Source organism: Callospermophilus lateralis, chromosome 11 (genome assembly GCF_048772815.1).
Source record: "Callospermophilus lateralis isolate mCalLat2 chromosome 11, mCalLat2.hap1, whole genome shotgun sequence".
In the NCBI taxonomy this organism is placed as follows: domain Eukaryota; kingdom Metazoa; phylum Chordata; class Mammalia; order Rodentia; family Sciuridae; genus Callospermophilus; species Callospermophilus lateralis.
The window spans coordinates 32,029,867-32,044,443 of NC_135315.1; the positions used below are offsets into that span (position 1 = coordinate 32,029,867).

Genomic DNA, 14,577 nt, shown 5'->3' on the forward strand with positions numbered 1-14,577 from the left:
GCTGGCCAACCACTCCCTCCCATACCCATTTCCTGACCTTCCAACAAACAACTCCTCTATCTCCACCAAGAGTTTTATATTCTAGTTTACACCATTATAATCCCTCCTATGCCCTTTTAGGGCAGTGCAATCTCCAAATTTCCTAACAAGAGGTCCCACACCACCATACCAGTTCATATGTAAGCAGCTCCTTACAGTGTTCAAAGCTTCTAGAGACGTTATCCAACCAACCCAACAACCCTTGGACCAGCTCAGCATGGCCAGGTTTCTGAGGTGTCTGCCCAGCTCACATCCTTTCTGTGAGGACTGGCTCTACCCCCATTCACAGAGGAAGACCCTCAGTGCCGTGGGGGTACTATAGGACCATGTTTCCTAGCCATAGCTAATTGAACCAGAAGTAGAAGCTGACCCAAACTAGCCAATCAGATACTCTCCCCAGGAATTCAAATCAAAGTTCAGACACTTATTTTGTCTCTGATGGTTACTAGAAAGAGGATGGGTCTACTTGGGGCCAAGGGACCATGACATCTGACACATGTCCACAAAAGCAGTGGCATCCTGCAGGTGCATCAGAGGCACCGAGAGCAGCTGCCTTCATCCCGAGCACCCAGGAGGCCAGCTGCATTTCCTGTCCTTGATTCTTCAATTCCCCCATGGCTTCAAGTAGCTGGTTTCTGTTCCTTACACCCAGTCGAGTCTGAACAGAGATGGCTGGTCTTACTATCCCCAGGTACAAAGGAAGAAAGAGACCCCAGAAACGGAGACTATGGATATCACATAACCAACATGAAATCACAGAGTGGTTACAAAGCCTGCCCTTCAGGGCCACCTCCGCCTCCTTCCTCAGGCCAAAGGGAGGGGCAGGTATTCCCTTCCTGTCTGGGATGCTCCAGTATGATAAGGCCAGGGACGAGGAACACAGAAATCCTCTCCTTTGGAACTGTGAAGACAGCCCTCTGCTCCTCTACAGGAGCATGTCCGAGCCTCCCTGGGAGCGAGGTCCATGCCATGTGGCTAGTTCTGGCGAGTGAAGTGAGAGCGGCAGGTAGTGTCCTGCCAAGGCAGTTCAAATCCAGGATGCTGCTCTTCCCTTCCTGCAGTCCCCTTGAAGACCCCATATTCCAGGAGGACTGACCACAGATGGAGAACTGCCTCAGTCATGTCAGAACTCCCGGGAGCTAAAGATAAACCTTGACTGTGTCAGGCCCCCAGGAAGCAGGGTTTTGAGTGCTCCTGTGGCACAGTCTGGCCTCTCCTGAGGGAAGCACAAAAATGACCCTCACATGCCCTTCAGCACATCCTGGTCTACAGGATGCTGCATTCAATTGGCTAATGTTCACCTGTGTAGCAAGTATTTCTGGAGCATCAGTGCCAGATGTCATAATGGGTACAGTCAAGGGCATAGTACTAAGGGGAAAAAAACCAAAAAATACCCCAATAGCTACCCTGAAGAAGCTCCCTCTGTGTTGACCCATAGATCCCACTGGGGACTGAAAAAAATAGTTCTACAGGTGCAAAAGCAGAGCTTCCACAGGACCCCTGGCTGACAGAGTCCTGAGATATGCCAAGTTACAGGAGGCAAAGACAGCGTGTCCCAAGGACTCCAGGAAGGTGGCAGCCAAGAGCAGTTCACACTAGGCTTTCCCACCCTAGACTCCACCTCTCCCAGCCTTGTGGCTGTGGCTGCAAAGTGCCTCCCTGGCCCTGGGCACAGGTCAGAGGGGGGAAGACATCAAGAGAGTATGAGGCTGCAGAAAATGGGAACAGCGAAAGACACGGTGCATCTGCCTCCACCCTCCTCTGCAACAGAAGGAAATTCTTCTTCTGGGATCATCTCCCTGCTTAATTTTTAAGTGGAAAAGTCCTCAACTTCTGAATTTTTACCCCATCAACCCACATAGCTGAGAATTGACCAGAGAGGTCATCACTTTGTCAAGTGTCCAGCTACATAGTCTCCTTTTCTTATGCCAAAAGCTAGTTGAAAAGAGGAAAAGTTAGGCAGGCAGGGTCACTGTAGACAGTCGTGCAGGCTGTTGGCTGCACAAGGTGCCCCTCCAGAGGAGCCAACAGAGCAGGAATCCAGCCCACACTCTGCTTACCAGGCTGTGGACCCTGGAGGAAGGGACCTTCTTCTAATTCACCCCCACGTTGTCTGCTCGGGCTTCTCCATAAGAAGCGAAGAAGCCTGGGGATGGGTACCTAGAAATTTACTATACTAGACACTCTACTTTTGTGTAGGTCTGAACTTTATCACAACAAAAGATTAAAACAACAACAACAAGCGATCCCATCCAGTAAGTGGATGTATTACTTGGACAAGTTACTCAGGCTCAGTTCCCAGATCCCAAAAGATAACAATCCCTGGCTCTTTGAGCGGGTGTAGAGACTAAATTAAATTACATAAATAAAATGCTTGATACAGAATTTGTCCTCTTCCAAAAGGGAGCTATGAACCGTAGCTGCTGATGACGGCTGGGGCAGGAAGAAAACAGGCAAACAGTGGGAAAGGGACACTGTCAAGAAAAGTAAGCAGCTGGCGAAATGCATGACCAGAAGTCAGAGTCTGAAAAAAGGACCACCTTGTTAATGTTCCTGATTGAGCCTGGGGCCCAGGCTGGGCTGAGATTTCTCATGCACTGCACTCCCTCCTTGGCAGCATTCAAGTCCCTTGGGGAGCCCCAGCCTCGGCTCAGAATCCACGCTAAGGTCACTGGCCTACAGAAAGGTCATGAAGAGTGGCCCAGCAAAGGATGTGCTCCCCATCCTCCCAGCAAACCTGAGGTGGGCTGGCCAAGCTGGAAGGCTCATGGCTGGAGTCCTGGAAGAGAACCAGACGACCCCACAGATGTCCCAGGGGGTCGGTCACAAAGAGGACCCTGGGTATGAGTGATCATTCACATCCAAGAAAGTCCAAAACTATTTTCAATTGGTTAGTCTTATGGGATACATTTTTATGCTAATGTCTTCCACATGACCATGGCTGAGGATGAATTTCACCAACCGTCTACTTTTAAAGACACATCCCCTCTGTGTTTCCCTTTAAGGCCTAAGGTCCCAGAACCTCACCAGGATGGAGAGGGCTTAGGGCGGCAGTGATGGAAGCTGGAAACCCTTCTGAAAGCCCCTGGAGGGACCTTACCCTTGGCAAAAGCCACCAGGAACCTGGTACCCACCCTAAGAGGCAGGTATGGAAGGCTCTGGCTTCAGTCAAATGCCATGTCACTTGGCTCTTGTGCGCACACTCCCGCTCTCTCTCTCTCTTTCAGGATGAAAACTAATAGGATGATTCATTCTCTTATTAAATCAACTCCTTAGAAAAAGGGAAGTCACCCAAGTTCCCAACCTTCGGTAGAATACAAGCTACTTCATGGCTCACCTCCCACATGGACTTAACAGAAGCGCCACTAGAATCCCACCCTTCACCTTTCCTTTCCTGTCTCAAGCTGTTGAGAGCCACAGCCCAGTCAGAATGATGCCTGGCATTTGCCAGAGGGAATGGTTGAAAGGTGACGCCAGGGAATCATTGAGATGATGATTTGAGTTAAGCTATATATAATTGCTGTGATGCTGGATTGATTGTATTGTATATTTGACCTTTACTGTGGGGCAATAGGGCGGCTCTTGCTGCCTGGGGCGCCCTACTTTGGAGTTCCCGTGAGTTCTCCGGGGGTTCTGAGAGATTGGACGGAGCCCGGGTGAGGGAGTGTGTTCCTTTGTGGTGTGTGCAGTGCCGGTGAGAGTTGGGGAATAAAGAGTTGCTGTTTGAATCTACAAGGCTTTGTGGGGGCTCGGTTATTTGTGCCCAGCCAGACTGCGGTATCAAGCATTCACTATCTTTGGCCATTTTCTATGTTCCCATGGCTGGTGCCGCTGGGTTCAAGTCATGGTTTAAAGACAGGTTTCCAGGGGCTGGGGATGCGGCTCAAGTGGTAGCGCTCTCGCCTAGCATGCGTGAGGCACTGGGTTCGGTTCTCAGCACCACATAAAATAAAGATATTGTGTCCACCTAAAACTAAAAAATAAATATTAAAAAAAGATAGGTTTCCAATAAAAATGGGATAGGAGGGAAGGGGATGTGCAGCTTTGAAAGCCACAGGTATGCAATCCCCCCCAGCAGATAGTAAAAACCCACCCAGAAAATGTCCTTCTCTGTCCCTGCCGAATCTCCTCAGCTCTGTCCCAAACTTAGAAACAGCTGTTTCACTATAACTCCAAAATAAGCTCTCAGATGCTCTGTCTCCTCCTTCCAACACTGTGATCTGTACACTTAATCTGCCTGCAGGCTCAGTTTATCCCTCCCTCAGCCTGTCCAGTAAGAAGAGTAACAGTCACGGAAGAATCGCAACACTACAGTGTTACAGAGCACTCTGGTGAACACACAGACCTAGTTGCTGATTTTTTGAGTTCAAAGCCCACTTCCTCAGCTATCTAGTGGTATGACCTTAAGCAAGTTCATTTAAACTCTGGGTGCCTCAGTCTCCTCCTGTGTAAAGTGGTAGTAATACTATCTCCTAGAAAGTTGATTAACTCCATTAATATTCCTACATGCTTAGGCAACTGACTGGAGTGCAATAAGTATGCAATAAATATCAGCTGTTATTACTAGACTGTTACAACAATCCTGTGCAGTTGGGATCATGATTTGCAGCTCTATTTAACAGATGTGTTCAAAAGTCCCTTGCTATAATAGGGTAAAACCATAAACTAGCCTCAAGAAAAGTACAAATTAACAAGTTAAGTGACCTGCCCACACGGCAGAACTAAGACTAGATCTCTGGTCATGGACTTTAATTTGCATGCTCACAAATTTCACACTATAACACGCTCCCTCCTTCAGGCGTGGAAACTTGAGCCATCCCATGGATCTGCATCCAAAACAGCTTTCAATTCCACATCCCCTAAAGAGAGTCAGAATCTCAAGGGAATGATGCAGGATTTGCCAAACAAAAGTAATTTCCCTTCTTTTTCATATTCCCAAGAAAACACTCCAAAACATCCTCAGGGAAAGGGTGCCACCCCATCAAAGGTGTCTAAGACTGCTCAAGACCAGGGATTACATCGGCTCCAACACTGTTTCAGCCTAAAACAGCTCCCTTGGGAGGCTCCTGGGCTGTCAGCAATTTTGCAAAAGGTCAATGCAAATCATTTGGGAACACATTTGGGTAGGCATGGTCTAAGACTGGTGGACTTCTGCCAAGCCCATATATTTTTTTTAAAGCATCTGTACTGTCTTCACCCTTGATACATTGCAGCCAAGTTACAGGAATATTTCCATTACACTCAAAAGTCTGCTTTGCCATCGCTACTCATGGAAATGGATGTTTCCAATTTGAGAACTCCTCCTCAACAAAAACATCTAGAAACACCCAGACTTTCCAGCAGAGACAACTAATGTGGCATTTAGAAGACCTCTAAATGCTAGTGAATGACATATATGGAAGAAAATTATTTGGTAAACATATATCCTCATGTCCAGAGACTAAGTATATCTAAAAAAGGGCTTACTCCCGCTTCTTCTAGTTCTTTCATGAGCATTCATTAGAAGTCTTCTGCACAAACACTTTCATAAAGCTCTTCATATGTTTCATAACTAAGGTAAAATCACCTTATGATCATGCAGGAGAGAACTAGGATTTAAAAAAGTTTAGCACCATAGGGGGCTGGGGTTGTGGTTCAGCTGTACAGTGCTTACCCGGGACTTGTGAGGCACTGGGTTTGATCCTCAGCACCACATAAAAATAAATAAACAAAATAAAGGTATATTAAAAAAAAAAACATTGAAATTCTTAAAAAAAAAAAAAATTAGCACTACAGCCCAGGCTCTATCACTAAGTAGCCATGCAATTTCATGAAAAAAAAATTTTTTAAGTAATGATAATAACATTAACATTGAGAACTTACAATATATAAAAAGCATTGTGCTAAGGGCTTAATAATTATTTGATCCTCATTAGCAACCATTCGTAATATCACTACTTTCAATATATGAATTAGGAAGCTAAGACTCAGAGAGGTTGAGTAACTTGCCCCCAAAACAAAGCATCAACTAGCAGAGGCTGAATTCAAACACAGGGAGTCTGATTCTGTGCTCTTAACCACATACCATGCGTCTTTTCAAGGTGCTTAATGACCCGGGACCACAAATTCCTCTAGGAGCAGACTGAAAAAAATCTTCAAAATCCTTTCAGGCTTTAAAATTCGGGGCTCCTCTCCTTTAGAAGTAAAATAAATTTATGACTTCCAAACATCCAATGCAATGATGCTCTAGTTCTGCTAAGATGGAATGAAACATCTGTGTATGCCTCACCCAGAACCAGTCAGGGGAGGAAAACCACTGATTTTCTGGGGTAATGATGCCCTGTGAAGCAACCCGACTGGCCCCAACCAGGAAAAATGACAGCTTGAAGTTCTTTGAGGGTGCACCAACATGCAAAGGTCTGCAAGTTCACAACGACCAGTTTTCAAACTTTCATTTACTTTTTTTTTTTTTTTAAGGAAAGCCAAATGCAAGAAAATGCTGCTCATTTTGGTGGTCAGTCTACAGGATGCCAGCACAAAATGTATTTGGTCTTGTGCCAGGTGCAGTTTGCTTTCCTTTCCTGTCTACAGCTGCTCTTGGAAAATCCACCCTCTCCCAGGTAATCTGTGTATTAAGACTTCCCTGTGACCTCCTAGCCATGGCTCAGTAGTCCTGTAATCACGTGGGGTTTTGTCCTAGGCACACCTGATATCCTCATATGCTCCACCACCCAGCCTAGCCTCTGAGGCTCACTCAATCGCTGCCTTCCCCAGCTCCATCTGGGATTCGCCTCCTTCCTCTCCCTGCTCAGCACAGGAGTTCCCTCTCCACCCACCTTGCCACTTGCCCACACAGCCCGCGGTGAAACTCTCTCCCAGCTCATCCCTCCCCTGGCTCTCACCAGCTCTCAGCTCCTGGTACAGCCTGAAACTGAAACTAATCTCAGACCTGAACAAGTGAAGCCATTTCCTGAGCCAGATCACCCTACATGACCACAGAGCATCTTCACCTCAGCAGAGCTCCAAATCCAGCTTTGGAAAAATACAAAGGTTGGCAGGCTCCCTCCTAAAACCAAATGCCTCCTTAATGAATGGGGTGTCATGGGGCTAGAGGAGGAAGCAAGAGCTTTTGCCATGGTGGTTTCTGCTACTTCTCTTTAATTTGCACAAGTCAATTTAAATTCATCCTGGGAGCTAGAGTTCACCACCCGGTATTTTAAATTCCTTGTCCAGCATGTGTTCATATTTGATTCAATCTTAATCAGAGTCCCTTCTGAGAGCAAGCTTGCTCTCTTCTGAGACCTCTGGAGCCATCTTATCGAATGCAGTTGAGATGGCCGTACATTTTCCCCCCTAAATTTTGAAGCCTTTTTACTTTTGTGCTTGGAACAACAAAAAAAGAAAAAGTCATTATTAATGTACATGTCAGCCCTTGATGATCTTTCAAAGAATTATAAATCTTAAGAAGGATTGTCAGCCGTGTTTTGGTAATCTTACCCTTGCCCCTCTGCATAACTGTTGGCCCCTCTCCCTGTTGCTGAAGGTATTACAAAATGATTTCACTGTTGTTTAAGCAAAAAAAAAAAAAAAAGAAGAAGAAGAATAGGAAGGGTAAGTGCATTGGCCTAGCAAGCATATGGTCAAAGAGAAATACCTTGGATTATCTGCTGTTTACTCATTCATTCGACAAAGTTTACTGGGTTTACTGCCTAAAGGTCCTATAGGTGATGGGCCAGAAGATGCTGGTCCACCTGGGAATGCCATTCACAGAAACATCTTCTAAGTGGGGATGGATGCTTTCTGAAGCCACTACCCAGAGAAATGCTCAACTACTTCCAGTTCTCCTGCCTCTCTTCTGCCAAGGTTTGGATCTCTTCCTGGAAAGCTGTGGGTCACTCCTGTGAGTACCCCCACTGGCTGGGATTCACTCAGGGCCAGAGCCCCAGCTGCTGAGAAGATGATGGGCCACCCAATGTTCCTATGCATTTTTTTTTTTTTTTTTTTTGGTCACTTCTTGGTCAAATGAGGGCTTGGGCCAGATATAAGCAACCTTCTAATCCAAAACTTCATATCCTTTTATCCCCCTATCACTGAGCTGACACGCACCTCTAGGGGCCTCTACTTCATCTTCCTGTCTCCAGATGAAACAAACCTCTTAAGCCACAAAGATAAATGAAACTCGTTCCATTTCCAAAGACCTTTGTGGGGAGGCCATTCCCCTCTGCTCCTATGAGTCACTTGTCTTAACATTTCACATCCTATCTGGAACGTCCTCCTCAGATCTTAAATTTGAGTCCCTCCTCCGCAGCTTAAATGCATTTGCCTCGGGTTCTTCTTCTAGGGCGCAGAGAGACAAGAGTGAATCACTGCATTCTGAGTGGCAACCCTTAAGAGACTTCTGTTTCTTCAGCGCAGGAGGTGACAGTGACACTCAGCTATTAAAAACCACAAAGGCATCAAGGAAGCTGACCACACTGCCCAGTTCCTGCCTCATCCAGCCAAGGGTGCTGCAGGATCAAGAAAACCTGACCTCCTCTGAGGCCCATGCACCGGCCACTCCACTTTACTCGGAGTTCATGGAGCAGGAGAGTTATGTCCTCCTGTGGCCAAATTAAGAACCTAGAAGGCAGCAGCCACCTTACTCACTCAGTTCAAGTGCCCCCTTCTCCAGGAGCCTTCCTTGATCTAGTTCCTCCTCAAAGTAGCCCATTCTTCAGGGCTTCATTGGGTTTTTTTCTTCTTTGTGGCACTGGGAATTAAACCCAAGATGTCCACACATGCTAAGCAAGTGCTCTACCACTGAGCCACATCCCCAGCCCCAGGGCTTCATCTTGTCACAGCACTTGCCATGATGATTGGAACTCTAGGCTAAATTGTTTGTCTTGCTTCTAAACTACAAGCCTCTTCAGGGTGACCTTTGTGCCCTGGGTCAGACATCAGCAGAGTGCCTAGCACTTGGTCAGTGGCTCTCAGCAGACTGTATTCAGTGGAACCCTCCAGTCCTGTTCCTGAACACTGAACACACCTAACACTGCCCCCATCGGCAGCACAGCCAACAGAGCACAGCCCCCCATTTCCAGAGACACCACAGTTTGGCAAAGGCCTCTTCAAGAACGTCTGAAAGGGTGTGAGCCTAAAGCAGGCCACTTGAATTACAAATCCTGCCTCTGCCACCTCCATGATCTTCGGCAAGTTATTTAACCTCTTGATGTCTCTTAGGTTTCTGTTTGTTCATCTGACAAATGGATGTATCTCACAGGGTCTTGTGAGGCTTAAATGAGCTAATCCATGGAAGCACTAGGGACAGGGTCCCATCCACAGCAGTGATCTGACCTCTCTATGAGTGTTGGAATTAGGTGTCCCAAGCCTAGTCTCCCATGGAAACCCCTTACCACCCACTTCCACTAGACTGCATATTGGGTCTCCCCCATCCCCTCACTAGGCACCCTGTCCCTCTATTATTCCCATGCACCCTAGTTTCCAGCTAATAGGGCAAACTCTCCAAGAAAGGGGAGGAGAGTTGGTTCCACAGGGGGGCTACAACTGCTGAGTCATTGCACTCCTAAAGATGCTTAGCTCTCAGCCCTGACTTTTCAACACCTGCCCCCCGCCAATACACCACCACGTTCAAGAGCCTCACCCCACCTCCTCCATCCCTCCAAAGCCAGCCTCAGCTACTACAGTATTTTGTTTGTTTTGGTTGGGTTGTGTGTGTGTATGTGTGGTACTGGGAATTGAACCCAGCGGTACTCTACCACTGAGCTACATCCCCAGCCCTTTTTATTTTTATTTACTATTTATTTGTTTGCAGTACTGAGATTGAACACAGGGGCACTTTACCACTACATCCCCAGCCTTTTGTATATTTTGTTTAAAGATGTGGTCCCACTAAGTTACCCAAGCTGGCCTTGAACTTTAGATCCTCCTGCCTCAGCTTCCTGGGTAGCTGAGATTACAGGTGTGAGGCACTGCACCTGGTTTTATTTTTTAATTTTGATATTGGGTCTATGCTACTGCATCTATATGGTTTTGACCAAAGGTTTTCCTTAATAACAAATCTCCGAACTTTTGCACCCACATGCAGAAATAATAATAATAATAGCTTCTAACAAATGACAACTTACTTTTCATATCTCTTTCAACTCCTTCTAAGCATGAATACTTCTAAACATGAGGCATTTACAAAGATTTAGAGTAAGATGAAGAGCTGGAATTCTACCTGGGGAGCCCTAACTTCAGATCCTATGCCCTAAACCACTAAGCTGTGGGGGCTGACCGGAGCTCAGTGGTAGAGCACACATAGGCCCTGAGTTTAATCCCCAACACAAACACACACACACACACACACACACACACACACAAACGGAAACCAAAAAACCACTAAAGCCTGATGGAAATGGGCGCAAAATGGCTGGATTGCTTCCTTGGGGTGCAGGTTAGACCCCTAGAGTTAGATCTTTCATATCCCACCAAAAATTCCTTAAAAACCTTTGGTGCTGTCATAATAGAAATGCGGTGATCCCATTGTATGAGAAAGGATTTATGTTTATAAGTATTGTTATTGCATTTATTATTTATGACCTGTTTTAAAGATAAGAACTTTAAAGACATCATTAAGAATCCATTATATTGTTCTGACACATCCAAGAGGTTGGAAACAGGCAGATAGGGGAGGAGAGTGAGCCAACACAGAGGTCACCAACTCACAGCAGCAAGAGCCACAGAAGTTACACACTGGGGAAGATGAATTTGCAGTGGTTGCCATCTTAAGTGCTACTAAGATTACTTCCAAATCCAAAGTCAGGGACCACTGGACAGCCCTTGCCAGTATCCTTTTTTATTTATTTATTTTGAACCCAGAGGTACTTCAACACTGAGCTACATCCCCAGCTCTTTTTCTTTTCTTTTTTATTTATTTATTTATTTTATATTTTTGGTACCAGGGATTGAACTCAGTGGCACTCAACCACTAAGCCACATCCCCAGCCTATTTTGTATTTTATTTAGAGACACTGTCTCATTGAGTTGTTCAGGGCCTCAGAATTTCTGAGGCTGGCTTTGAACTCGTGATCCTCCTGTCTCAGCCTCCTGGGCCACTGGGATTACAGGCATGAGCCACGGTGCTCGGCTTTATTTTCTTATTTTGATACAGGGTCTTGCTAAGTTGCTTAGGGCCTTGCTAAGTCACCAAGGCTGGTCTCAAGCTTGCAATGCTCCTGCCTCAGCCCCCAAGTCACTGAATTACAGGAATGTGCCACCATGCCTTCTCCAGGGTCCTTTAAGGCTCTTACTTCCATAAATGTAGGAGACAGCAGACCAGAGACACCACCTCCTTCAGGTCACTTTGTATAGTCAGAAGTGATCCCAGTCTGAAGCCCAGTTTCCTGTGCCCAAGGGTTCTAAAAACTCCCAGCTCTGTTGTTTAGTGCCAGAAAGAGTAACTGTAGAATAGGCTCAAGGAAGAAACTGGAGTGAGTGGTCCATATGCCAAACACTGTGTTCAAGAGTTCAACAAAGAGAAGTCCCCATGAGCTGCTATAGTCAGGGGATGGGAGGGACTTGAGATGAAGGAGGGCTTATCAATACCAAGGCAGAAAAGTTACACATAGCAGACCCTCCTAAAGGCTCTTCTAAACTGCAGACTCCACAAACACCTGTGCCGCAGCCCAAGGCCCAGTGAGCTGTGGGTAAGAAAGAAAAGGCAGGCCAAGCCTTCGGGCTGCACTATCTCTGGCTTCTACTTACCTTATAAAATCCTGAGGGATGGAAGGAAGCTATAATACCCAGATCCTATTCTTGGGCAATTCTGCCCCAAGGTCTCCTTAAGAAAGTCTTTCACTTTTTTTTTTTTTTTTTTTTTTTGGTACCAGGGGCACTTAACCACTGAGCCACATTCCCAGAATATTTTTAAAATATTTTGTTTAGAGACAGAGTCTCAATAAGTTGCTCAGGGCCTCACTAAGTTGCTGAGGCTGGCTTTGAACTCAAAATCCTCTTTCCTACCTCAGTCTCCTGAGCTGCTGAGATCACAGGCATGCACTACCACTGGCTGGCAGTCTTTGACACTTAGCACTCTCCACTTAGGCACCTCAAAACCATTTCCCCAAGACGTGAAGGGGCTCCTAGAGGGCCTAGCTCCTGCACCTAGTTAAAAACCCCAGTATACCCACCCCACACTAGTGCATTTATTTTGCTCTAACTTAGTAGCCCAATTGCCCCAGCCCAGGGCCTCCACACCACAAAGACAGCAAACTCAGCCCCTGGAGAACGGTCACCTCAGCTGTCCCCATCCTCTAGCTAGCTGTAGGGAGCTGGGAGCCAAACCAGAAACTCCAGGTCCCCAAAGTCCAAAGTTGCATGGCAAGGTCATGAGAAAAGACCTCACAAGAGGTATACTTTTTGCACCCTGGGATTATTCATTACCAGCAGCAAAGGAGGGAACTGTTTCAAGTGGACTAGGCTAGACCACAAACTCTAGAGTAAGGGTCTAATCAGAATCCTGCATGTGTGCATGATTTGGGGATAAGAGGGTAGAACATTCACCAGATTCTCAACAAGACCCATGACCCTAACTTCTAGCTTTAATTCCTTCCTTCCCCGTAGTCATTTCACCATATCTGGGCTATCCTAGCTGTCCAGGATCTGTTCCCCTGCCTCCTGCTCCTTCCAGTGGCAGAAAGTAGACAGAGAAGTTCAAACCCAACCCCTCTGCAGACATCCTCCAGCTTCCTGTTGGACGAGACATGCTCCCATCCCCGAGATGCCACTCTCCCTTCAAAGGGAGGTCCCAACTTCACACTTGTTCCAGCAGGGGCCAAACCTCTGATGAGATGACTTCCTCCATCAGAGAATTCCCACTCACCTCCTTCAGGCACCCAGGCTAACTCCACCAAGCTACAAAGAAATGGTCTGTGAGGCCCAGATCATCCTTTCTCCTGGGCCAGGTGGCTCGAGGGCTGCAAGATAACTAAGGGAAAGGCTTTTCCCCCAACTCTCTGTTGCTGCCTGAGGAGCAGGTGGGGAGTGGGATGGATGGTCTTCTATCCAGTATCACCTCTGAGACGTCTTATTTCTAAACTCCCAGTTAGCCCCTTCAATCTCTACTGCCACCAAAGGAAGGAAAATCTAAAACCTCCCTCCCCTTAAAACAAATTCCTTCCTGGAATTTAGCTCCTTTCTTGGAGTTAAAACTTTTTAAAAGAGGAAATGAAATGGCTAAGCCAATGCTGGGTGCATGGCAACAATGCACAAGAGAAAATGAAGAGGACAGAAGGAATAAAGGCAACCGCCAAGCCCCTGGAGCTTAGCGCCCTGAGCACTTAAGAGCCAGAGGGGCGGGGTGGGGGGCAGCAGGGGCGGGGACAGCGCATTCTGAACTTTCCCTAGCCCAGTCTCCGGGAGATGCAGCTCCCAGGGGACGGGGTGGGACCAGAAACGGCTAAGCCGACCTGTGACATCGGCGGGAGCAGGAAGCGAGTCTCCCCTCCCCCTAAAAGGAGCTCTGCTCCCAGCCGGCACCCCAGCCTACTGTCGCTGCCCTGCCTGCACCCCCAGACCGGGACAAAACGGGGAGGGGCGCCCACACAAAAGGGGGAGCGGCGGGAGAGGGGACTCAGGCGGCGCCCGCTCCGGGAGGCCTCCGTTTCCTCCCCCGCCGCGCCGGCCGGCGACCACCCCTCTAATAGCGCGCCGAGCTCCCAGCCCCAGGTGCCCGCACGCCCCCCGCGATCAGGGCCCGGGATGAGGTGGGGTTCGGGAAGGAGAGGCGGGCGGGGACCTGCCACACGCGACAGGCGCGGCGCGGGCTCCGGGGAAGCCGCGGCGACAGCACGGGGAATCAAACTCGCGACGGCCGGGCCCTCGCGGCGGCGCCTAGGCAATGGGTGACGAGAAGGTGGGGCCGCCGGGCCGGGACCGGGATTGCGCGGGGCGCCCGGTGGGGTCCGCGCCCAGGCCCGGGCGGAAGCCGGCGAGAACGAAGGAGGGTCTTACCGAGCAGCCGCCGCGCGCCTCCGCTGCCCGTGGGCCGGTGGGGCCGGGCGCGCCGGCGGGCGGGGGAGGGGCGGCGATCCCGCGGCGGCGGCGGCGGCGGCGGCGGCGGGCCGGGCTCCGCGGCGCTGCTGGGCGCGGGGAGGCGGAGAATGCGAGGCGAGGCCAGCTTCCTAGCGGCGGGCGGCGAGAAATGCAGCTGTCCCTGCGCGGCTGCCGGCGGGGCCACAAGTGGGGCCGTGCAGGGAGGAGCGGGGCTGCAGCGGGGGCGGGAGCCAGGGTGAGGTGCCCCCAGACCCTCCCGGGTGCCCGACCCCTCTCCAGAGAAGAGGGAAGCAGAAATGGGGGTCCCGAAACCAGCGCGGTTGCGGGAGGCTGGGGGTGCCGGGTGAAGATTAGGACAATCCCCTCCGTGTCCACCCCATACCAGCTGCATGATTCCCTGGCTTACGGGGAGCCTCAGTCTCCCGGTTAGAGCGGAGTGCGGAGCGCACTGCCCCTCCCGGTAAGGGAGCAGCGCGTGGAGGTGGTGGGGAGGGGAGACACAGAACCTCGGAAACTTGGATGGGG

The 14,577-nt window shown here is 48.8% G+C and overlaps 1 protein-coding gene across 1 annotated transcript in view; it reads right to left on the bottom strand.

Moving 5' to 3' along the window:
• The window catches only part of Cuedc1 (CUE domain containing 1), an 80,293-nt gene extending 66,191 nt beyond the window's left edge, over positions 1-14,102 (bottom strand). Inside the window, exon 1 of the mRNA XM_076869350.1 lies at positions 14,011-14,102. The gene's annotated coding sequence lies outside the window, so the exon portion shown is untranslated. The remainder of the gene's footprint in view (positions 1-14,010) is intronic.
• Between the last annotated feature and the right edge of the window lie 475 nt (positions 14,103-14,577).